The sequence below is a fragment of the Mandrillus leucophaeus genome, unplaced genomic scaffold (genome assembly GCF_000951045.1).
Source record: "Mandrillus leucophaeus isolate KB7577 unplaced genomic scaffold, Mleu.le_1.0 Scaffold937, whole genome shotgun sequence".
In the NCBI taxonomy this organism is placed as follows: domain Eukaryota; kingdom Metazoa; phylum Chordata; class Mammalia; order Primates; family Cercopithecidae; genus Mandrillus; species Mandrillus leucophaeus.
In genome coordinates, this window is record NW_012110219.1 from 1,666,012 (window position 1) to 1,693,686 (window position 27,675).

The 27,675-nt window shown below is 36.6% G+C and overlaps 1 pseudogene; it reads right to left on the minus strand.

The window, feature by feature from the left end:
• On the minus strand, nucleotides 1-27,675 carry LOC105532160 (annotated as a pseudogene).

The window sequence follows — 27,675 nt, forward strand, 5'->3', positions numbered from 1 at the left end:
TCAGAGGCGCTTCCTCAGAATGCATCCCCCCAACCCCCACTTCTCCAGAAGAGCACACAGCCCCCAGGGCCCCCAGGACAGGGCTGGTCCCAGCGTATGCACGCCACTTCCTGGTCCACTTCCTGGTCTTCGGGGGTGGTACGCCGGAGGCTGCCCGTAGCAGGAAGCCCATGCAGAGGCCAGGGTCTCTTGTTCCACTTGACAGAGACCCCAGAAGGAGCCAGGGGGCAGCATCAGAGCCTGGGGCCCGGGCAGGGGTGCCCAAGGGCATAGCGGCTGCAGGCCATTGGCAAGGCCAGAAGACGGTGAGTGGAAAGCCGGGGGCGCGTGGAGAGACCCCGAGAAGGGGTTGTGCAGCTGGGAGTCCTGCATTTGCCATTCGTGTTTCATCCGGCGATTTTGTAAGCAGGTTTTTATCTGGACCTCCGAGAGCTGCATCTCCCTGGCCAGCCTCTTCGGCTCCAGAGGGCCCAGGCAGTGCCGGAAGACGCCCTCCAAGGCGTGGACCTGCCCCGTGGTGAAGGCAGCCACTGTCCTCTCCGGCGCGGGCCGATTTGAAGACCTAGCTTCCTTGATGCTGACGGCCTGAGGGGACTCCCGGGTGCCGGATGTCTGGCCCGGGCCAGGGAGGCTCCCGGGGAGATGTTCGCAGGCCTCGGGGTATATGTCGGCCGGAGCAGCTGCTCTGGGAGAACCAATCCAGGGAGCTAAAGCTGGAGGGCTGCTGCCGGCCACGAGGTGGGGAGGAGGAGAGACGCATGGCGGTCAGGTGGGCCGTAGGGAAGGCCCGGTGGGGCTGGCCAGGCGCAGGATCCACCACAGCTATAAATTTTATTAGTGATAAAGTAAGTAAGGTGTAGAGACATTAAGTGACTAATGAAAGATCAGAGCTACTGTGAGAACAGTTTGGGGATTGAATCCAGGCTTGCTAACACCTAGTGCTAACTCCAGAGAGTGTGAAAAGAAACATTGAAGAATCACCGTGTCGACTGTTTTCAATGTATTACTTGCTGGGTTTTATTTCCTAATGATTCTCTTATGAAGGCTTTTTCAAAATGACTGGCAAAAGCCAAAAAATATTCCATTAAAAATAGGTATGTTTTGATAAATAGGAAAATAGTAGACATTCTAGAAAAGATGAGTAAAAGTGGACTCTTTTTAAAGTTGAATAAACTCTACTATGTAGCACTAAGAAACAATTAGTTGTATATAGAGTCTAAGAATACATTTTAAAAAGGCATTATTAGTCTGGGCACGATCGCTCACCCCCGTCATCCCAGCATTTTGGGAGGCCAAGGCGGGAGAATCGCTTGAGTCCAGGAGTTCAAGACCAGCCTGGGCAACATGGCAAAAACCCCGTCTGCACAAAAAATACAAAAAAAATGCCATGCATGGTGGTGCATGCCTGTGGTCCCAGCTACTCTACAGGCTAAGGTAGGAGGATTGCTTGAGCCCAGGAGGTGGAGGTTGCAATGAGCCAAGATCATGCCACTACTCTTCAGTCTGGGTGACGGAACAAGACCCTGTCTCAAGAAAAAGAGGGGGGGAGTGGTTATTGAAAAGAAAAGTGAGGAAACACAAGAACGAATGGTAGCATACTATTCGTAGCATTCATGAATATTAAAATAAATAATAATATATTTGTCAAGGATACAAATATGTATTAGGATATAACACAGTATAGTAAGTACCATGGTGGTAATATATGGTGGGAGGAAGTGAGTGTGGACATTGAGACAAACGAGCAAAGATAAAATAGTATTTTAAAAATTAAATAAAACAAGAATGGAGCCTTGCATAGCCTGCTAATATGAGAAATAGGAGTAACTGAGCTCTCTGCACCTGAGGTCCAAAAAGCAAATAAAATATATTATTGTTGATATTCTTTAATAAAATCAAATTTTTAAATAAGTAATTACAAATATGAGTGATAAAGACAATCCTGCACAATTTATAAATAGAATAAATCTTTAATTGTTGGAATTTTGTTACATTTACAAAAATGATTTTATAAGACTTCTTTTATTTATTTTTAAGTTCCAGGGTACATGTGCAGGATGTGCAGGTTTGTTACATAGGTAAACGTGTGCCATGATGGTTTGCTGCACTCATAACCTAGGTCTTAAGCCCAGCATACATTAGCTATTTTTCTTAATGCTCTTCCTTCCCCCACCCCACTTCCAGACAGGCCCCAGTATGTATTGTTCCTCTCCCTGTGTCCACGTGTTCACATTGTTCAGCTCCCACTTATAAGTGAGAACATGTGGTGTTCGGTTTCCTGTTCCTGCATTAGTTTGCTGAGGATAATGGCAAAGGACATGATATTGTTCCTTTTTATGGCTGCATAGTATTCCATGGTGTATGTGTATGACATTTTCTTTATCCAGTCTATGATTGATGGGCATTTGGGATGATTCCATGTCTTTTCTATTGTGAATAAGGCTGCAGTGAACATACATGTGTATGTATATTTGTAATAGAATGATTTATATTCCTTTGAGTATATACCCTGTAATGGGATTGCTGGGTCAAATGGCATTTCTGGTTCTAGATCTTTGCAGAATCGTCACACCATCTTCCACAATGGTTGAACTAATTTACATACCCACCAACAGTATAAAAGCATTCCTATTTCTCTATAAGCTCACCAGCACCTGTTGTTTCTTGATATTTTAACAATCGTCATTCTGACTGGTGTGAGATGGTATCTCATTGTGGTGTTGATTTGCATTTCTGTAATGATCAGTGATGTTGAGCCTTTTTTCATATGTTTGTTGGCCACATTAATGTCTTCTTTTGAGAAGTGTCTGTTCATGTCCTTTGCCCGTTTTTTAATGGGGTTGTTTTTTTCTTGTAAATTTCAGTTCCTCATAGATTCTGGATATAAGACCTTTGTCAGATGAATAGATTCCAAAAATTTTCTCTCACTCTGTAGGTTGCCTGCTTACTCTGATGAGAGTTTCTTTTGCTGTGCAGAATCTCTTTAGTTTAATTAGATCCAATTTGTCAGTTTTTGCTTTCTGACACACAGACAAATGGAATAGAAAAGAGACTTCCAAGGAAGTCTAAAGGACCCAGCTAATTTAGCTTCCTAAAAATTTAGAACAGTTGCTAAATCTCCTTCAGTGAGAATATCTGGTTCTTTCTCAAATATTTATTTTTAATATTTTCATGATGTATATATCACTAATTTTTAACTTATACTTCCCATGCTGCCATCACTTCGCAAAGTGTCAATAACTGAAACACACATTATTAAATATGTTGCATTCTATAACACTTAAATATTTTATAAAACTTAGGAATATTTATGCAAATGAAAGTAACATTGCTTATAAATGATGCTTTATATTGCAAGACATGCCAGTTTCTATGTACCTATCCATCATACATTACCTATAAGATAAATAGAAATCAATGATTTAAGTTTGGTAGAACAGCTTTCACATAAACATGTAAGTTCCTAATGATAACATGGGAACTAAAATTAAAACAATCTGCAATATTTAGATATTTTGGTTAAGTTTTGACAAGACAGTTGTCTCAATATTCAGTGTAGCTCTGGCAAGACGTATAATATATATATGTCATGCTCAAATAGTGGTTGTATCTATTGCCTTGGTTTTGGCCACATATTACAGAAATGCCAACTAATAGCAACTAACTAAATTCATTATTAAAATGGCATAATATTGGTGGGAGGTAATGGGATGTCTTGAATGAGCACAAGCCTGGCATGTCATGTAAACTCTCAGAGCTTCATTTTGTTTGTGTGGAAAATAGTGATGTTAAATTACACAAGCTCTTGGGTTCAAATATGCTTTAAATTGTATAATTCTAATTGCATTTTAATGGTCTTAGCCATTTATAGAAATATTTTAAAGTTATGTTTCTGATTATCTTATCTTAATTGAGGTAGATTAAGGCAAAGCAGGAGGCCAGCTTTTTTCAGAATTATCCTATAGAATATGGTTATGTTTTGGGTGGAGGAACATGGGATTAACTAATGAGAGAGAGCCAATACCTCTTATATAACAGAACTGGGGGATAAAAAATCAATTTTGCTCACAGGTCATGGTGAGAAAAGATAGAGGAAGCACGAGAAGGTTTATTTCCCTCTTGGATTTTGAAAATGTGTTTGAGAACATCCTTAGTATTCATATGAGGAGTTGCAACAGTGTTCAATATCTAATAACACTCTCCATAAGATTAGCATAATCAGTCAATAATGGGGCCATACATGCAGCCAAGTCCTTAAACCAAAAACATCAGAATTACGTAACGTGTAACAACTCCAAGAATGTCTAGATCATGAATATCTTTTAACTTTAGTCGAGGGATAACAAAAATGTGATTCTAATCTTCTCTTATTACTACCTTTTCCTTTCCTTCCATCTACAGATACAAAAAAACATTTTTTTTTCTACCTTTCATTAAAACATGGCTAATTTCAATGACATAAGAAAAGGAGAAATGGGGCCGGGCACAGTGGCTCACGCCTGTAATCCCAGCACTTTGGGAGGCTGAGGCGGGCAGATCACCTGAGGTCAGGAGTTAGAGACCAGCCTGACCAACATGGGGAAACCCCATCTCTACTAAAAATACAAAAAATAATATTAATAATAAAAATAGCTGGGAGGGGTGGCGCACACCTGTAATCCCAGCTACTCAGGAGGCAGAGGCAGGAGAATCGCTTGATCCCAGGAGGCAGAGGTTGCAGTGAGCTGAGATCACGCCACTGCACTCCAGTCTGGGCAACAAGAGCAAAACTCCATCTCAAAAAAAAAAAAAAAAGAAAAGGAGAAATGAAATACAATCTCTGTAGTCAACATACACGAAGATGAAGGCAAATTTGAAACTGATATATACATGTATATATGTAAATTCATTTCAAATATTATCTATTTCCATGGGCAGTTAGTGGGAGGAAAAAGGATACACACTATATGTTTGGTTCTACCAATTTACATTTGTTGGAATATCTAAAACATGTTTGTTCCAAATTACCTATCATCTGTCTATCTAGCCATCCACAAACATACACATACTCACTCAGGATACACTCACAAATATAAGACAAATATAACTGCCAATTCATAAATAACAATATTTGAAAGCTATTATTATTTGAATATTATTTCAGTAATATTTATTATTTTAAAGTTTTTTCAAAATATCAGTTTATATATTATACTTATTGATTTCAATCATTGAACAAATCTCTTTGAAATTTATAAATTTACATTTTCTAAGTTGAAACAAAAATATGCTAGATTTTTGTAGGTTGACAGATATAAAGAGTGAGTGATATGGTTTGGCTGTGCTCCCACCCAAATCTCATCTTGAATTCCCATGTGTTGTGGGAAAAACTGGGGGCAGGTCTTTCCCGGGCTGTTCTTGTGAGAGTGAATAAGTCTCATGAGATCTGATGGTTTTAAAAAGGGGAGTTTCCCTACACAAGCTCTCTCTTTGCCTGCTGCCACCCATGTTAGATGTGACTTGCTCCTTCTTGCCTTCTGCCATGATTGTGAGGCTTCCCCAGCCAGTTGGAGCTGTAAGTCCATTAAACCTCTTCCTTTTGTAAATTGCCCAGTCTCAGGTATGTCTTTATCAGCAGTATGAAAACAGACTAATACGGTGAGAATAAATACAATTTCAAATGTAAATGTATTTTATAAAGTTTCTTATTATTTTTGCTGATGATGGATATTAATTTAACCTTTCAGCTCAGGTACCAAGGCACAGCAAAATACCCTTTTTAAAAAGATGGGAAATTGTAATTAAATCAATAATTCTGTTTACAGAGTGCCAGTTAGAAAGTACTTAAAAATCACTGGTTTAACAAATGAAATACACTTCATATTCTGAGGGAGCACATATTTATACATCCATGTTATGTTACTTGAGTATAGATTAGACTCATAGGCCCTGAACCACATGCTGTGATGATGGATTTAACACTTCATAATAAATACTAAATAATATTTACTGTGTATCCTCATTGCATTAAGTTGATTTATGTTAGAGAAATAAGAACCTAATGTTGAGTTTATTAGAGTAGTATTAGGTTTAAGACCTCCAGACTTTTCTTTGTCTGTTAACTGAAATAACTTTTACTTGTGAAGGCAGACCAAAATAAATATTCTTCAATTAAGCTACTTGTTTTACAACCATAGAGTGTGTTTTAAATTGTACATTTTCAGTCTCTGTGGGAGTTGGAGAGTATGCAGAGGTAATGATGTCTTTATTAAAGTACATGACTTCATTGAGGAAAAAATAAATATTGTTAATGAAAAGCATGTTATAAATGTTATAAATTAAAGACAAGCAAGACACAAACATTGGAAAACTTTCTGAAGTGTATAATTAATAAATCTTATATTGCATCTACTTTTAACTTTTTATATAAACATATTTTTAAGAAAAACAAGAGTCAAGGTCAGTATTTCTTCTCCGAACTGATTTTAGCGTTTCTCTTTACTCACTTAACTCAGTTGTAGTTATGGCAATGTGCAGAGTCTATTTAAAAATAGTGCTGACAAATAGCTAAACTGAGGGTAACCTTTATTTGCAAGACATATATGTCCAACTGAATTAGCAAATTAACTACATTTTATGACAATTAAATATATATGTATCCTTTAAAAAGGTTATGGGCCATAAAAAAATGCTACTTCTCTACTGATGCCCTAATTCTTTCTCTTCATCATTAATATTTAATGAAAAATTTTTCTTCTAAAATCTATATAAAGCATTCAACCAACCTTTATTTTGCTATTATTGTTTGATGAATAGTTTCCAACATCCTTAGCTTAATCCCCTTTAATCTAGACCACTCAAAATCAATATAGTTTTGTTTTATACCAAAACTAACTAGCTGCTGATAACCTTGTGAACCTGGTGAAGCGTGTTTTTCAGTGACTTATTTCCTCCTTTGAAGCTATTTCCTCATTTTTCTGGTTTCTAGAGCCATGATGTTCTCTGTGTTTTACCTGTAACAAAAGCTGCTGTGACAAAATATTGCCACCCTACATCATTCTACATATAAGGCCATCATATTTATGAATTAACTGTGTTTCAAGCAGGAAGAGAAATCAGCAATACATAGTTCTAATAATGAAATTTCAGAAATGGGGGACTGGTAAATGAGGTATTTTGAGGGGGTAGAAGTGCTACGTAAATCTTCGTATGTGGGTGGTATTGTACTCATTTTGTGGAAAGAATACGTTTTAATGAGAAAAATAGTGTAGTCTAGAGTGTGAAGTCATTATGTTTATATATCTGCATTATTTGGAAACTATTTAAAGAGAATTTTGGTAGAATGATTTATATTCCTCTGGGTATATACTCAGTAATGGGATTGCTTGGTGGAATGGTAATTCTGCTTTAAACTCCTCTTTGAGAAATTACCATACTGCTTTCCATAATGGTTGAACTAATTTATACTCCCACCAACAGTGTATAAGTGTTACGTTTTCTCTGCAACCTCACCAGCATCTGTGTTTGTTTGTTTGTTTTTTGACTTGTTAATAATAGCCATTCTGACTGGTGTGAGATGGTATATTATTGTGGTTTTGATTCACATTTCTCTAACCATCAGTCCTATTGTGCTTTTTTCATATGCTTGTTGGTTGTGTTAACATGCATGTGAATGTTCATTGCAACACTATTCACAGTAGCAGGGACATGGAATCAACCTAAATGCCCATCAATGACAAATTGGATAAAGAAATATGGTACATATATACAATGGGATACTATGCAGCTATAAAAAGGAACAAAATCATGTCTTTTGCAGGAACATGGATTGAGCTAGAGGCTGTTACTCTTTTTCTTGAGACAGGCTTTCGCTCTGTTACTCAGGCTAGAGTGCAGTGTGGTGGCTGTTATTATTGGCAAACTAATGGAGGAACAGAAAACTGAATACTGCATACTGTCACTTATAAGTGGGAGCTACATGATGAGAACTCATGAACACAAAGAAGAGAACAACAGACACTGGGGTCTACTTGAGGGAAGAGTCTGGGAGGAGGGAGAGGATCAGGAAAATTTGGGTAATAGGTTTAATACCTGATGAAATCATCTATACAACAAACCCCTGTGCATGAGTTCACCTATGTAACAAACCTTCACATTTACCCCTGAACCTAAAACAAAATTTTAAAAAATAAGAACACTTGGACACAGGGTGGGGAACATCACACACTGGGGCCTGTCATGGGGTGGGGGGAGGGGGGAGGGATAGCATTAGGAGATATACCTAATGTAAATGATGAGTTAATGGGTGCAGCCCACCAACATGGCACATGTATACATATGTAACAAACCTGCACGTTGTGCACATGTACTCTAGAACTTAAAGTATTAAAAAATAAATAAATAAAGAGAATTTTGACCTCACATTAAAGGCAACATCTACAGAATGATCATAAGGGAGAATTACTTCTATTAGACTGTGGGAGCAGTCAAGTAAAAATAGTCAGTCATTTTGTTTGAATTACATGAAACTATATCAATCAGCTCTTTATCACACATGGCCTTTATATTTATAAATTGTACTAACAAGCATGCTATGTTAAGTTGCTTAAAAAGCATGTAGACCAAGAAAAAGTTGTCTCTTTTTAAGTGAAGAATACAGAAAAATTGAATCAATTAACAAAGATACCTATAGGGAATAGCTATTAAAATTTCAACTATGATTTGAGGAAATTGTGGCTAAATGATAATTAAACATATTTATTTTAAGAAACAAAATTAGAGTAATTTATATCATAATAAGGCTTTTATAATGCTTTACTCTGGGAAAATTTTTATTAATACTTCTAATATTCAGGTCATACTCTTAAAGGAATTTTTAAATGACTTCAACTTTGATAATACATGAAATGCACGCTTCTCTAAATCTGCTTAGAACACACTGAAGATGGTTGATATCTGCTTCATGTTGGAGTATAGAAATGCCACTGCTTCCATGTTTGTTAATACAGCAACATCACGATTTAAACATGAACCCTATACATTTGGTGTGACATTTCAACCATCCCCATTGGGAAAGTTTAACTGTGCCTTCTGCTGCTGTACTATGCATTCTGGAGAAAAAAACAAAAACAACAGCAACAACAACAACAACAACAAAAAAAAAAAACCCAAGCAATTTTGAGAAGTGATTATCAGTCACTATAGAACTGAGGAGTTTAAGAAAAAAACTGTATAATCAGAAAAATATATATATTTTATTTCTCAACATTATACCCTGTCTTTTTGCTTTCTATAGACCTGGAGAATAATCAGAAATTGTGTTCCCATGCATGGCACTCTGTACAGACTTGGGAACTTCGTTGCTGGAAAAACTATCTGTACTTTTCTCGAAAGTGTCCAAATGGGGTTGGGGAAATTAGATTAAGTTAGTTATATTATCTAAGAATTAGCATTAGTATCTCAGTACCATCATCTAATTTGCTTTTCGCTCACCTTTATCAGCATCTTTTATTTTATTTTTTTAAATAATTTCACTTTGGGCCGGGCGCGGTGGCTCAAGCCTGTAATCCCAGCACTTTGGGAGGCCGAGACGGGCGGATCACAAGGTCAGGAGATCGAGACCATCCTGGCTAACACGGTGAAACCTCGTCTCTACTAAAAAATACAAAAAATTAGCCGGGCGTAGTGGCGGGCGCCTGTAGTCCCAGCTACTCGGGAGGCTGAGGCAGGAGAATGGCATAAACCCGGGAGGCGGAGCTTGCAGTGAGCTGAGATCCGGCCACTGCACTCCAGCCTGGGCGACAGAGCGAGACTCCGTCTCCAAAAAAAAAAAAAAAAAAAAAATTTCACTTTGTATTTTAAATTAAGGGGGTACACGTGCAGGTTTGTCACACAGTGACATCAGTATCTCTTAGAATATTAGATCTATTTCTTGGTAGTGTAAACCTACCACCACATCAAATTATCTGTATTTTTTTAAAGAACAATAAAATGTAGGCCACTTATAAGGTGAAGTGTAATAAAATAAAACTGAACAATTTTCCTGTGTTTTCTAAACCATAATTTACAATTTAAAAATATTTTAATATTATTTTCTTCTTATTTTGTTTTTCCATTCTAGCTCATAAAAATGAGAAAACAAGTTGGAGAAAATAATTAATGGCAATAATAATCGTGATAAAGATGATAGTAAGTTGGGCTATGTTTTGAGAGAATTTAAAATTTTTTGTGGTGTATTAGGAATGAGTAATAAGAACAATTTACTACTCCCAGTCAAAAGAACAAATGATCTTGAAAGGACTATCACTATAATTAGAAGTGCAAAACTTAGCCAGTGAGTAATATTAATCACAAAATATCTTAAAACAGATTGGATATATTTGATCACATTTTCCCCTCTTCAATGTCTTTCCTTAAGTATTTTAGCTGAGTTGTACGTGTGTCTGTATGTAAGTTTGTGTGTCTGCATATGTTGACTACAAGATTGAGTGTCTAAATGGAAATCCTCTCAGTTTTAGTGCTGTAAGTCAGAGTCATGAAGCCATCTTGCCAGGCACTAGCTCCCAGACAACATTTCTAGACACACTCAGGGCCAGAAGGGAACCTGCTGCCTTGAAGGGAATGATGAAGTCCTGGAAGGATCCATCACCTGTTGACTAACAAGCCTTTGGGTCTTGAATAACCAGCATCAATACTTATGTAGTATGCTGTGGGCCTTGGGTGAGATTCTGAGACTTGCTGGCTTCAGGTGAGACTCAGCACATTCCCAGATTTGGTAACTATGGGGAGAAACACCTTCTGCTTCAAGAAAGTAGAGGGAAAAAGAAAGGGGACTTTGTCTTGCACATTAGATACCAGCATGACCATGGCAGGTAGAGCACCAAGCAAGCTTTTGGAGTTGTAAAGATGTGGAGAAAAGGGAACCCTCATATAGTGTTGGTGGAAATGTAAATTAGTATAATCACTATGAAGAACAGTTTGGAGGTTCCTCAAAAAAACTAAAATAGAGCTACCATAGGATCCAGCAATCCCACTGCTAGGTGTATGTCCAGAAAAGAGGAAATCGGGATATCATAAAGATATCTCCACTCCCATGTTTATTGCAGCATTATTGACACTATTCAATATATACAATGGAGTACTACTCAGCCATAAAAAAGAGTAAGATCCAGTCACTTGCAACAACATGGGTGTAACTGGAGGCCATTATATTAAGTGAAATAAGCCAGGCACAGAAAGACAATCTGCATGTTCTCACTTATTTGTGGAGCTAAAAATTAAAACAATTGAGCTCATGGAAATAGAGAGTAAAAGGACAGTTACCAGAGGCTGGGAAGGGTGGTAGATGTTGTAGGGTGGTAGTCAGGATGATTAATGATTCAAAAAATAGTTAGAATGAATGGATAAGATCTAATATGCACTAGCACAATAGGGTGACTATAGTAAAAAATAATTTAATTGTACATTTTAAAACTTAAAAAGTATAATTGAATTGTTTGTAACACAAAGGATAAATGCTTGAGGCCATGGATACCCAATTTACCCTGATGTGATTATTATGCATTGCATATCTGTATCAAAATATCTCAACCCATAAATACATACACCTACTATGTACCCACAAAAATTGTGGTTACAGTGCAGATTTCTGACACCCTGGCTGGTGCTCACAGACACAATCAAAGGAATCAACCCTCCTCTAGTGCAAGCTCTTATGTGGCCCTTGTGTTAAATACAGGACAGAACATAGCATGGCAGGTTCCAAACCCTGGACTCAGGCTTCCCCACCAATTTCCAGTCCTGCTACCTACCCTCTCTGTGCCTTAGTCTCCTCTGACTATAGAACTGGGATAATTATAGTACTTTGGAAGCTTGCTGTGAGAAATAAATGAATAAATGCATGTGAATATATATATATATATATATATTTAAAGTAATGGGGAAAACATAAGCATGAAACACTTATTTTATTGATTTCAGACTGCTTACAATGTACATTTACATAAAATAGTACTATGTTAAGTTAACATAGCACTTTAAAGGAGGATTTCAAAATGTAAGTTCCATGGACCAGCTCAAAGATAGTGTTCTAGTGGACTGTGAACATACTGTGCTCATGAGCAAAAAATTCACATCATTGGTAATATGTTGGTTTCTCTAAGGAAAACACCCATGGTTATTATTATATTTGCAAAAGAGTCTGTGACAGTGCCTGTATTAGCTCATTCTCAGGCTGCTTTAAAGAACTGCCCAAAGCTGGGTAATTTTTAAAGAAAAGAGATTTAATTGACACACAGTTCCATATGGCTAGGAAGGGCTCAGGAAACTTGCAAGCATAGCAGAAGGTGAAGCAGGCACCTTCTCCACAAGGCAGCAGGAGAGAGAAGAGAGCAAAAAAGGAAAAACTTCCGCTTATAAAACCATAAGATCTCGTGAGAACTCACTGTCACAAGAACAGCATGGGAGAAACTGCCCCCATAATCCAGTCACTTATCTGCCTTGACACGTGGGGATTATAGGTCTCTCCCTCACCACATGGGAATTACAATTTGAGATGTAATTTGAGTGGGGACACAGAACCAAACCATATCACTGCCCCTGAAAATAATATCACCTTTGGCCCGAGAGTTCTCAAAACAACTTTGCCCTGATACTGAAAATAACACTGTATAAACAAAAAATTACAATTATTCTTGTTTACACAGAGGAGATTGGAATCTCAGGGATATTAGGTAACTGGTCAATTATACAAGTAATAATTTTAAAAATCAAGCTGAGATTCCAGGAAATACGACATCTAATACAATAATCTTTTATATAAGATTAAGAATGATGAAATTAGTTTTAAATCCACTCTCTATACCTTTTTAAAATATAACCATAGATTCAAATACTTTTGCTAATTAAAAATAAATAATAACTTTTCTGTTCAGAGTAAGTCACTCCAATTGTCAAATAGACCTTTGGCCTAATACTATGGACCAGTGTCCCTTCAGTGTTATATTTTGGATTCCAGCAAATGAAAACAATGAAGTATGAAGACTGTGAATACTGAGTTTAGTGGTGGATCAGAGGATGAGGGGAACTTATTTGCAAAGCAGAAGGCTGGAAAAAACAATATTTCAGGTCTTTGCCCTCAATGATAAAGGAAGGTTATTTGATAAGCAAAGTCAAAGGACATCTTTCTTTTCACATAAAATGAAATACAGTGCTGATACGTTCAAACAAAAGATTACACAAACCAAAAATGAGCTTTGTTTGTTTTCCTCTTTTGATTTGGTTTGACTTTTTCCCCCTAACTGAACATCAGGCAGAATTAATAAATTAGGAAGTAACCTTTGTCACTGAGGAAAGTTAGTATATCTTCTGAATGTCATAGAGTTAGAGGAACTACATGGGATTTTAAGAAGGAAATAATTTTTAGTTAATAATAAGTTAGCTTTGACAATATTCAAATCAAAGAAATGAGAATTGCATAATGGATTGAAATAGATGATCTAGTAAAAATCTTAATACCATTTTTTATCAGGTCTTTTATTAGGTCAGGGCAAAATTGTGTTAATAATACTACTTCTGAAGCCTCCTATAAAAAGGTTTTGACATGTTTTAATACATCCTTTCTGGGATGGAAAATAAACTCCTTTACTGGAGTGAGCTTTAACTTCTTCAGGTCACAAAGATACATGAATCTGTCAGGATTTAACCAAAATAACTGAACAAGTAGGATCCCAGTCCATGGAACTTATATTTTGAACTCCTCCTTTAAAGTGCTATATTAAATATATGTATATAAAGGGATTTATTGCAAGCAATTGGCATATGCAATTATGAGGGCTGGTAAGGCACGTCTGAAATCTGCAGGGCAGGCCATCAGGAAAGGCAGGCTGGAAATCTATTATTCTTGTAATCCTCAGTTTCATGCCTACCTACGTTATCTAGGATGACCTTCTTTACTTACCATCAGCAGATTATGGACTTTACCTCTATGAAATACCTTTACAGCAGAACCTACATTAATATTGGATTGATTGAATAACTAGGGACTTATATCCTAGTCAAGTTTGTATGTAAAACTGACCATCATAGTGCACTGTTTATTAAGTTACTACTTGGTATAATAACTAGTACTTAGACGAAGTTGATGCATTGTACCCCCAAGTATATATTATTTTTTTCCATAATTGTACTGTCTAGATTGTGCTAAACAAGGGATCAGCAAACTTTTCCAGTAAATATCAGGTAGTAAATATTTTAGGCTTGCAGACCATATAGTTTCTGTCAAAACAAAACTACATAAATGAATGAATATGGTCGTGTTCTCTAAAACTTTATCTAGAGAAACAGGTAGCCTTCCCTTAGGCCACAGTTTGTTGACTCCTTCTTTAAACCAGCATTTAAATTCTCAATATCATCATGGGACATTTTCTGAACACTTGTGTACAGGATGTGTATTGATAAATGAAAACTTCAACTGAATTAAATGTAAAGGCGTTTAATTGAGCAATGAACAATTCGTGAATCAGGCAGCCCCCAGATTCACAGCGGATTCAGAGAAACTCCAGTGCAACCACATGGTGGAAGAAGATTTAGAGACAAAAAAAGGGAAATGACATACAGAAATTGGCAGTGAGGCACAGAAACAGCTGGGTTGGTTACAGGTTGGCGTTTGCCTTACTTGAACACAGTTTGTACACTTAGCAGTCTATGAGTAGTTGAAGTATGGCCACAGGGATTGGCCAAGACACAGTTATTGTTATAGGCACATACTGCTATGTTAGGTTTTCAATTTTGTCTATTAAGCTAGGTTACAGTTCATCCACAAGGACTCAAATATAGAAGTACAGAGCCCTTCTCAGGCCATTATTTAGTTTTGCTTTAACAGTATGAGATCCTGTGTTAGAGCCTGGATGAGTTGGAAGTAAGCTTAACATCTTAATATCTAGTGGGAAGAATGAATATAGAGATACTGGAATACAAATACAAAGGTAGGAAAATATTTATATAATAAGGCTATATTTAAAGTTCTCTGATAAGGCAGATAAGACCATCCTTAAATGCACCTGCAGCAACCAAGGAGGATTTCCCCAAATAGTTCATATTATGAGTTGGCCCTCTGAGAATTCTCCAAATATTGTAGGTGATATAATCTTTCCTTTTTTACTTTTATCTTAGGTTCATTGGTACATGTGCAGGTTACAGGTTTGTAATAAGGTAAACACATGTCACAGGGGTCTGTTATATAGATTATTTCATTACCCAGGTATTAAACCAGTACCCATTCGTTATTTTTCCTATTCCTCTCCATCCTCCCAATCCCCACCCTCCAATAGGCCCCCAAGTCTGTTCTTCCCCTCAATGTGTCCATACATTCTGACTATTTGGTTCCCACTTATAAGTGAGAACATGTAGTATTTGGTTTTCTATTCCTGTCTTAGTTTGCTAGGGATTATGGCCTCCAGGTTCATTCATGTGCCTGCAAAAGACATGATATCATTCTTTTTATGGCTGCATAGTACTTAGCTGCATATTAGCTGCATATACTTTTATGGCTGCATATACTCAGTAATGGGATATTCAAATGTTAGTTTTGTTTTTAGGTATTTGAGGAATTGCCACACTGTTTTCCAGAATGGTTGAACTAATTTAAACTCTCACCAACAGTGTATAAGCTTTCCTTTTTCTCCACAACTTCACCAGCTACCTGGTGTGAGATGGTATCTCACTGTGGTTTTGATTCGCCTTTCCCTAATGATCAATGATGTTGAGCTTTTTTTCATATAATTGTTGCCCTCATGTATGTCTTCTTTTGAAAAGTGTTCATGTGCTTTGCCCATTTTTAATGTGGGTGTTTGTTTTTTTCTTATAAATTTGTTTAAGTTCCTTATAGAAGCTGAATATGACACCTTAGTCTTTAATCCATCCTGTGCTAATTTTTGTATATGGTATAAGGAAGAGGTTCAGTTTCAGTTGTCTGCATGTTATCCCAATACAATTTATTGAATAGGGAGTTCTTTCCTCATTGCTTGTTTTTGTCAGCTTTCTTGAAGGTCAGAGGGTTGTAAGTGTATGGCCTTATTTCTGGGCTCTCTATTCTGTTTCATTTTTCTATGGGTTTGTTTTCATACCAGTACCATACTGTTTTGGTTACTGTAGCCCTGTAGTATAGTTTGAAGTTGGGTAACATAATGCGTCTAGCCTTGTTTTGGTTTTGCTTAGGATTTCCTTGACTATTTGGGCTCTTTTTTGGTTCCATATGAATTTTAAAATAGTTTTTTTTTCTCATTATGAGAAGACTGTCACTGGTAGTTTAATAAGAACAGCATTAAATCTATAAATTGCTTTGGGAAGTGTGGCCATTTTCGTGATACTGATTCTTCCTATACATGAGCATGGAATGATTTTCCTTTTGTTTGTGTCATCTGTACTAGATAATTGAGGCAGAAAATTAACAAAGATATTCAGGACCTGTATCAAATGGACCAGATAGACATCTACAGAACTTACCACCTAAAACAACAGAATATATATTCTGCTTATGGTCACATGGCACATACTCTAAAATAGACCACATAATCAGATATAAAATACTCCTCAGCAAATACAAAATAACTAACATCGTAACAGTCTCTCTGACCACAGCACAATCAAATTAGAAATCAAGAATGAGAAATTCACTCAAAACCTTGCAATAATATGGGAATTAAAAAATAAGCTGCTTCTGAGTGACGTTTGGTTAAATAATGAAATTAAGGCCGAAATCAAGAAGTTCTTTGAAGTAAATGAAAACAAAGATACAACATATCAGAATCTCTAGGACACAGCTAAGGCAGTGTTAAGAGGAAAATTTATAGCACTAAATGTCCATATCATAAAGTTAGAAAGATCGCAATTTGACAACCTAACATCACAACGAAAAGAACTAAAAAACAAGAGAAAAATCAACCCCAAAGCTATCAGAAGTCAAGAAATAACTGCAATCAGAGCTGAACTGAAGGAGATTGAGACATGAAAAAGCATTCAAACCATCAGTGAATCCAGGAGTTTGTTTTTTGAAAAAATTAATAGTTAAACCACTGGCTAAACAAGAAGAGAGAAGATCCAAATAAACAATCAGAAATGATAATGGAGATATTACAATAGACACCACAGAAATACAAATAACCATCAGAGAATGCTATGAACACCTCTATGCACATAAACTAGAAAATTTAGAAGAGATGAATACATTCCCGGACACATACACCCTCCCAAGACTGAGCCACAAAGAAATTGAATCCCTAAACAGACCAATAATGAGCTCTGAAATTGAATCAGTAATAAATAGCCTACCAACCTAAAAAAGTCCAGGACTTCACAGCCAAATTCTACCAGATGTACAAAGAAGAGCTAGTACCATTCTTACTAAAACTATTCCAAAAAATTGAGAAGAGACTTCTCCCCAACTCATTTTATGAGGCCAGCATCATCCTGATACCAAAACCTGGCAGAGACGCAATGACAACAAAAGTCTTCAGGCCATATCCTTGATGAACATCGATGCAAAAATCCTCAACAAAATACTGGCAAACAAAATCCAGCAGTATATCAATAAACATATCCACCACGAACAAGTAGGCTGTATTCTTGAGATGCAAATTTGGTTCAACATGCACAAATCAATAAACGTGATTCATCACATAAACAGAACTAAAGACAAAAACCAATTATTATCTCAATAGATGCAGAAAAGGCTTTTGAAAAAATTCAACATCTCTTCATGTTAAAAACTCTCAACAAACTAGATATTTAAGGAACATACCTCAAAATCATAGCTATCTATGACAAACCCACAGTCAACATCACACTGAATGGGCATAAACTGAAAACATTCCGCTTGAAAACTAGCAAAAGACAAGGATGCCCTCTCTCACCATTCCTATTCAAAATAGTATTGGAAGTCCTGGCCAGATCAATCAGGCAAGATAAAAAAAGTAAAGGACATCCACATAAGAAGAGAGGAAATCAAACTATCCCGTTTGCAGATGATATGATCTTATATCTAGAAAACCCCTTAGTCTTGGTCCCAAAGCTTCTTAAGCTGATAAACAACTTCCACAAGTCTCAGGATACAAAATCAATGTACAGATACCAGCTTTCATATATAAAAACAACAGTCAAGCCAAGAGCCAAATCAGGAATGCAATCCCATTCACAATTGCCACGAAAAGAATAAAATACTTAGGAATACGACTGACCAGGGAGGTGAAAGATCCATACAAGGAAAACAACGAAACACCAGATCATGCACTTTGAGGACCAGTTTCAGGAGTGAGCATGGCTGTTTTAAGAATAATCTCATCTGCCTTGCTATGGGTATAGAAAAATAAAAACAAATTAAAAAGAATGCTGTCTTATCTATAAGTAGGGATAATAAAAATACACCTTTAGTGTGCAAAGATTTCCATTGCAGATAGTTCCTACTATACCTAAAGCCTCATGCCTAAGTTGTTAAAATGTTTGTCAGTTGTATTAGTCCGTTCTCACACTGTTATAAGAAAATACCCAACACTGGGTACTTTATAAAGGAAAGAGGCTTAATTGACTCAAGATTCCACATTGCTGGGGAGGCCTCAGGAAACTTATAATCATGGCCGAAGTCAAAGGAGAAGCAGGTACCTTCTTCACAGGGCAGCAGGATGGAGTGAGTTCAAGCAGGGGAAATGCTGGCTCCTTATAAAACCATCTGATCTTGTGAGAACTCACCCACTATCATGAGAACAGCATGGGAAATCACCCTATGATTCAATTATCTCCACCTGGTCCTGCACTTAACACATGGGGATTATAGGGATTACAATTCAAGATAAGATTTGGGTGGGGACACAAAGCCTAACCATATCATCAGTATAGGAACTGAATGAGTGCTATGTACTAGATAGAAAATTGGGAAGTGAAGCTAAAAACAGTTAAAATATCTGTGGAAATTAAATAATTTAGTTAAATTAGGATGAAGCTTAAGCAGGAGTGAGAGAAATTGTACTATGTCTCTATTTGGTATTTTAATGTTTCTACTATAATTCTGAAATGTAAATTTTGTTTTAAAGCCAGTCTGTCACGTAAAGCAATCCAATGGGAATACATTTACAGATAAAACTTGTTTTTATTTTGTAGAAGTACACCATGGTTCTTTTCTTTTTTTAACTACAAGGAATGAGTGTCTACCCAAGAAAAATAAATTATGCTGCTGGAAACTGTGTGTAACAAATGATTTATTTAAGGTATGCTTTGAAAGTGTACAGAAAATGCTAAGAAGGCAAATAAGTATAAAAAATGGCTTAGCCCCATCTCACAAGAAATTCTGCATCTTGTAAATTTAGGGTACCTGCTGGTGTCTGTTTGCAGTTTATATTTAGCTTTTCAAGGACCAAAAAAAGAAGCTTTTGCTCTCCTAACATTGGTAATTATCTCTAATTATAGGAAGCGTTCTCTATGTGTATGTCAAACAGCCCATGTTTTTTATTTCTGTTGGTTGCATATGTTAACTGGTGCTGTGCTTCCAAGCATCTGTTGGATTTAGATCATTAGCATCTCTACCAATATAGCAGTCAATGAGACCATAAGACTGTCTGCCTGCTGATAACCATGAGAAGATAAAAAAAAAACAAAAAACAAAAAAAACCACACAAACTCATCTGTTTTTCATTTCCAGTCAGAATCCTATCAGTGAAACAGCTCACTATTCAGTCAGAGAATATGCACTGTTACAAAGTAAAATACGCAAAGTCGAGTTCAGGATGAATTTCTACAGAGTCTGAATGTGTTTTCTCAAGATCTACTACTCTAAAAATTACAAAAATGTTATTTGGGTTTGTTTTCATTCAGTAGATGCATATTTCTTGACACATCCAAATTCAGGGAATATGAATGTTTCCTCATTTCAGAATGACCAGGGTTTTTCAGAGCAGAAAAAAAGAGAGATTCTAGAACTTAATAGGAAAGAACTGAGAGGCATAAAAGTAGATATCAGGAATGTAGCAGGACATCCCATGATTGACTTCATAATGAGGGTCAGTTCACATAAACTCAAAAGTAAGGCTGCTTCAACTTACCTCTCCCTGTTGGTCCTGGGCCTGAACTTTCCCTCTATTCCAATATTTATAAGACCATTCACTCTGATTGGTATTGTTGATATAACTCAAAACAGAACGGAAAAGTGTTAAAGCACCAACACTTTTTCAGGCTTAAACATTCAGATTTAAAATATATATAATATATTCCATGAAAAATAAATGAACAATTGAGGTACAATTTTGATCAGCTGTCTTCTAACCAGTTGAGCTGTGAGTTGGAATTATTGCATTAAAGACCTGTAAGTTGGAGTTATTGCATTAAAGATTTCATTTATTCACTTCTCCTTCTATCCATACCCATGCTCTTCAACTGTGACATTAGGGTTGATCATGTGGTTTGCATTGATTGCAAGAATGTTAGCAAATATGATGCAAGAAGATGTTCAAGAAACATCTGTGTTCTTCTGCTTGCTGTGTTTGTCTTCTGTCATCACTGTGAGAAAGTTTTGCTTGGGCCGGCTTACTGCAGGATGTGACATATGGAACAAAACTGAGATTTCTCCCCAATTGGTCCAGCCGAGGCTATCCTAAGATGAGTCAACAGCCAGCCAGTCTCTGAAAATGCGGGTGATTCTAATCAAGAGCTACCTAGCTAACTCACAGCTTATCACAGACAGATGAACAAGTCCAGTCAAAATTGGTTGAGTCCAGTCCAGATCAATTTATCTCTGCAGACATCAACTAAACTAATGATAATTTTTGCTTGATACTCAAATATTTGGTTGTATGTTATGCAATATTATTGTGGCAATAGATAGACTTTCGTGAAAATAATGGGAATCATGTTCAGAAGATTTCCTGCATCCTGGAATCTCCATCTGTATTCAAGGTGGCTAGTCTTTACAGATACTTTGTACAATTACTTTAAAAATGTGTAGACCTGGCTGGGTCAACATCATACTGGCATCTTTACTCCTGCCTGCTCACACATCCCTGGAAAGTGATTTACACATGTCACAAGTGGCATCCATATTCTGCACTCACCCACCCCAGTTAAGATGGTTATGTCAAATTCCAAGATAGGTGGTGGTAGGCATTATGTCTTCAACAGATACTGGCAGGCAAGAGAAGTCATGCCAGGGAATATCCAGAGCAGGATCTGGATAGAATGTAGCCCTCTGTAAATGTGTATGTTAGTTGGTAACTCTGTTTGTATGCTTTCTTCAGTGCATATAGTACCCTGTGGAGATGAGAGTTTAAATAGAAGTAGGATCTTTCTGCTGCTCCAGGTAGGAAACTATGGGACTCCACACACCCATTCTCATTTAATTTAATTAAGTCTGTAATGTGAATTGTACCCTGTAAATGTAGAAGCCCTGTGCAGTGCACAAATGGAGAGACTGGTGTATAGCAGGCTACCTGTGAAACCTGTGATTCCATAATTGGTGAGGTTTTGCTCTATAAAAGGTGCTTATTTTTTCTGTTCATTATACTGCAGGAATTTATTGACCTTCTATTGTGCCTGGGAGTGCAAAGATAAACAAGGCACTATATCTGCCCTCAAGAATTTCAAAGCCTAATCAAGAGAAAATGCAAAACACATTTTTATATAGAATTAAGGTGGTCTTTTTGAATAATAATCGAAGCACTGTAGAGAAACAGAACAATCAGTTGTTTGGTATGGGGATACAGGTGGAGTTCATAGAAGGATTCACAGTGTACAATTTTTTTAAATGAGTAGACTAAGTAGAAGTTATTTAAGAAGAGAAAAGAAAGGAGGGAAAAATACTTCCTAGAGATAGGGAACAGCAAGATTATTTAAATAACTGCACAGACATAATAAAGATCAGTAAATTCAATGGTGACATGAGTCAGGGCTTCAAAAGAGATGGAGAAGGGGTAGGAAGTTAAGAGAACATAGAGGATTATAGGAGACATGGAAAGGAGTTTGACTTTATCCTGTAAGCCATGAATAAATATATAAAACAGAGAAGTACCATGACCAGATTTGAATGTTAGAAATGTCACTCAGGTAGTAGTAGAGAATGGGCTTGCAGGGAGTGAAAGACCATGCTAATAGTTTAGATAAGTGCTACCTATATGGTAGCCACTAGTTGTGTGTGGCTACTTTGTACTTAAACATGGTAGTCAGAATTGACATATGCTATCAGTGGAAAATACCCACTGGGTACCAACAAAAAATTAAATAAGGTAAAGTGTCTTATTAATAATATTTGATACTAAGTATATTATAAAATATCATTTTTTATATATTTGGTTAAACAAAATATACTATTAAGAGTAACTTCACATGTTTTCTTTTAATTTGTTTAATGTGGCTACCAGAAATTTTAAAATTATGAATGTGGCTCACATAATATTCCAGTAGGTATCTAAGTGTTACATAAGTGATGGCCTACATTATAACTATGGCATAAAGATAGAGAGAAGGTTGGACAACTACTAAAGGAGTGGAGACTGACAAGGATTTATGTAACATTGAGGGAGATGGAGAAGTCTAGAATTGCTCTGAGACTTCTGACTTGATTTACAAGGGACGAGTTGTCAAACAAGTGAGTTCAGTAAGCAGGATATAGAACTCAAAAAGGAGAGTAGAAACTGAAGAAATGAATTTAGTGGTGAATATGTTGAGTATAGGATTTGAATTTCTAACAGGTAGAGGTGGCAAATAAACAATCTACACATTTCTAACATTTAGAACAAAGATTGTGTCTAGAAATACTTAGGTTATTAACCTATGGAAGAGAAAGTAAATCATAAGCATGGGTGATATTGCCTCAGAAAAGAAGCGTGGAGAGAAAGAGATGTAAACCATGAGATCTGGAGAATGTAAAAACTTAAAGGGAACAGAGAGGTAGAGGAACCCCTTAAACTAAGTCAGAAATATTAGGTGACTTTGAAGATAGTGGTTGATGAAATTAGCAGGAGAATATATCAAGAATAAAGGAAACTGAGCATTTTCTTATGGTAAAAGATACGTCATGTAAAAGTAAGACATGGATAGTCTTTGGATTTGAAAATTAGCACTCCATTGTTGAGCTTATTCTGATTCTGAGGATTTGTATCAACATTAAAAAACATTTCTTTAAACTCAGCATTAGTTATAGCTTTCACCTTCTGTTAACTTCAGTCAGTTTGTCTTCCTCTCAGTTGCTATTATTCTAGCAAAAATTTCAAAATGTAGTTTCTTTTTTTTTTTTTTTTTTGAGACGGAGTCTCGCTCTGTCGCCAAGGCTGGAGTGCAGTGGCCGGATCTCGGCTCACTGCAAGCTCCGCCTCCCGGGTTCCTGCCATTCTCCTGCCTCAGCCTCCCGAGTAGCTGGGACTACAGGCGCCCGCCACCTCGCCCGGCTAGTTTTTTGTATTTTTTAGTAGAGACGGAGTGTCACTGTGTTAGCCAGGATGGTCTTGATCTCCTGACCTTGTGATCCGCCCGTCTCGGCCTCCCAAAGTGCTGGGATTACAGGCTTGAGCCACCGCGCCCAGCCCAAAATGTAGTTTCTAATAACAAATCTATGACTTGATTCTGAGGTAAAGTATGCAAGAATTCCACATTATTTTATTCTTGTGACTCACCAAACAGTTTGGTTATTTCTTTAATTTATATAAATTATCTATAATATCCAATGTCCTTTTATGTTCAAATTTGAATTGTTGCTGGCTGTCCTTTTGCCAGGACTGTCCTCTCTAGCTATCACAATAGCCTTATTTTTTCCCAGGCAGTTGCCTTAGATTGAGTTAATTCAGAAACAGTCCTTGAGATGAGGATTTGTGTCCAAACAATTTATTAAGAATGAGTTCTGAGAGGCAAACAGTAAGTGAGAAGGGAAAGCAGGACAAGGAACAGGAGGAAGCAAAGCAAGAGTACAATCTCAGGTGACGTCCTACAGAGACCTCCTTCAGCCTTATTCCATGGGAAGATTCTGGTATGTAAGTTATACCTCTGTGTTCCTCAGACCATTGGATGCCCCAGGAGAATGTGAAGTACCAGGCATTTCTGGTTTGTGAGGGTCAAGTGGCTCCAGGAGACTAGGGGAAGTCTTCTCACAAAGAACCACAGTTGCTAACTGGTGGAAGTGAAAGCACACAGAAGAAGGAGGCACAAGAATGGACAAAGGGATTCAATAGGTCTAGGTCAAACCCCAACCATACCTCCCTAGGTAACACAATAGCCTTATATTTTTCTGGAAAGGTGACTTAGAGTTACCTTAGAAAGGTTTCATCTTACTTATATTTATATTTCTAGCACCCAGCCCAGATTCCATCCTAAAACCCCCTAAGAGCAGCAATATTAATGCTGCTCCTGGTGGAGGTAACCCAGAAACTCTACTTCCCCACTCTATCATTCAACCTTAGCCATGTTTTTGTTGTTGTTGTTGTTTTTCATCTGCTCTTGCTAAGGCTCTGATTCTTTCTCTGTGAAACCCACTTATGGCCACCATCCTTCCACCACCTGTCAAAGTATTCTTTGACCATCCTTTAAGAACGTAAGTCTCTACTGGTCATATGGGGCATTGTACCTCCTGAATTCTACTCTAGAACTGGAAGCTGTATTTAGCACCATCAAAGCCACTGACACCAACAGCTGTTTTTCATGAAATCTAGTTATCCCTTTAGCCAGGTGAAAATTGATCCACTCCAATTAAATTTATGGGGCTTTTGTAGTTATTTCTGAGTGCCTACTGTGTGCCTGAAAGATTGTTGCATTTTGAAGATGAATAAAATAGTCTTTATCTTCAAGCTTGCAGTCTACTGTCAAATTTATACATTTGAATATGCAATTAAAGAATGATGTAATAGCAGTCTTTGTGAGCAGTGTGGCTTGAGAATGTGGAAAAATGAGAAACTAACTTTGCCTGATAAATGTGGAAGGTCTTAGAGTAGATTATTAATTTCACTGTAGCTTGAAGATAAGTGAGTTGAAAAAAGCATTTGCAAGAAATGAGAGTTTGTGCAAAGGTACAAAGGCAAGAAAGACAAAGGGTTGTAGAACACTAAAACCACTTTATTATGACTAGAAGAGTGTTAGGACATAATTATAATAGATCACCTCCAAGGCACCTCTTCATCTTACAACTCTAAAGTGTAGGCTGCTTATTATTTCTTCACAGTCTGTAACACTCTCTCTTCTCAGTGTCACTTCCCCACCATTATTATTCCATCCTCTCAGAACAAATCCTGCTCCTTGTTGATACCTACTAGCCACCTCACCATCCTCTCACATGAAGGCTTTGATCCTAAATCACAGCCTCCCTTTTGTCCCCTAAGTCTGTGATTATTCTCGGAAGGTTTAAGGACTTTGTGCTTATCCACAGCACACTGGCCTCTCAGCTATTGACTAGTGTCAAGGATCTTACTTCTTATAAACCCTAATACAAAAAGAGCTTTTGTTTTTAAGAATAATAATTCCCCAAATTGTGAAAATCCTATTTCTCATGTGGTAGCAAGCATATCAGTCTATTTTCCTTCATTCCCCTTAGCTCCTCTCAGAAAATGTATTTCAGCCTAGAGTGTCTTAAATTTTGGCATCAGGTCCTATGACCCTACCCTTACTGACCGTAACTTTTTCTTTTTTCAAATGAAATGGAACTGACTCAAGTCAAGCAATCCATTGCCAGCCAGCAGGCAATCAGAATACCTGTCCAGATTCTGAATTAAGGGGGTAATCACTGTATCTGGAAGACATTGAGCACTGGAACTGAGAGATCTGGTAAAGTAATATCCAGAATCAGTACTACGGCAAGCCAAAAACTTTGTGCATGCCAAAATTATGAAAGAACAAATCTTAAAACTTTTCCAACAAGGGTGGCCTTCAGAGAGGACAATGGAACAGATGTAATAAAGACACACAGAGAGAAAACTCTTTGGTAATAAAGTGGAAGAGAAAATTTGAGAGAATACATCTTTGATAACTTCCTATTCTTTGGGAGTCTCAGTAATATATTCTGCAATTGAGTTCTGTGAGGTTCTTCGATATTTTATAATAAATTCTTTGTTCACTTGAACTCATCTTAGTGAACTTCTGCTTTTGCCTCAAAATAATGTCTTGTTAATAAAGACAGTACTTCTGTTTCCTTCACTATGCTCAGATTTGTGAGACACATGTATAACTGATTGAGAAGCTTCATCAGACCCATTTATGCTAGATGAAAAAAGCATTAAAAACTAATGATGGAATTTTAGCCATACAGCTCCCAAATAAATTTCTTTTTTCCTGTGAGTCCTAAAACTAGGAAATTTATTTTGATTATTTAGAGAGCAAAATTATCATCCTTTAAAAGTTTAATTATAAATAAATATTCTTCATGTAATGTAATGACTGTGTCTTGTAAGTGCCTAATCTATGAGTGTGTGAAATTATGGGTACCAATGATATAATTTTTAGGTTTATAATATAAAAATAATCTAATAAGTAAATATTTTTACACTTTAATTGAAAATAAGAAATAATGTTTACTTAGAAATTTATCAAGTATTTGATTTAGTAGAATATGGATCTGCAAGCCATGACCTATAGGCAAAATCTAGCTTCCCCTTTTTTTGCAGTTTTATTGGAACACAGCCACACTCATTCTATCTATTGTCTATGCTACTTTTGTGCTACAGTGGCAAAGTTGAGTAATCACAACAAAGATCATATGGGCCACAAAGCCTAAAGTATTTGCTACCTAATCCCATACAGAAGAAACAGAAAAAACAAAACAAAACAAAAAAAAACCACAATGCTTACCCCTGGCATAGACATAGGGGATACATAATTTATCAACTTAACAAAATAGGCTAAACATCAGATATTAAACTTATGTGAGACTTAAATTTCTATATCTATGCTGAGTTATACACTTACAAAATGTTCAAACTTCTTCTAGGTGATAACTGAAGTAAACTTTTTTTCTGCACAGAATTATGATAAACAGTGAAAGATGGGTAAGTTTGAATAGAAAACATCTGTAATAATAATAATAACATGGTATTTTATTATCTAGAATGAATAATTTTAACAAAACAAAGAAATCAGTTCACAGAAATAAAATTCATTAGGGAAATTAGAAATGAAGAAAACGAGATTGTATTTAGAAGTATAGATGGCTTCAAAGACATGGGAAAAATAGTAAAATAACAATTGTCTAAATTTAAAATAGGAATATCAATTGAATGGAAAGTAGGCTAGGGTACTAAAAAGGAGAGCAAATATATTTCACAATTAAAATTAAGGCCAAATTGTTTAGAAATATAAAGTTGTGAAAGTGAAGAGGCAAACTAAAATATCAACTTTATGTTTCTAAAATCATGAATAGCATCAAAAAAGAAAATATCACTGAAGAAAACATACATTAACAGCATGTTAAATAAAGCACACCATCATTATATTAATAAGCTGAAAGAACGGTTCTTCAGGCATGATACATTACAATGTTCTATTAATTGTTCTCTTTATTCACTCTTTATTTGGAGTGAATTGTCCTCCAAATTCACTCTCCTCCAACATATAGATGATATGTTTGCCATTGTTTTGCACGTCACTCTTCCTCATCAAAATCTTCAATGACTCCCCGTTGAACCGTGGTATTTTAGAACTAAAAGCATCATTAAGTCCATCAGTTCCACTAATCGTTATCTTACACAT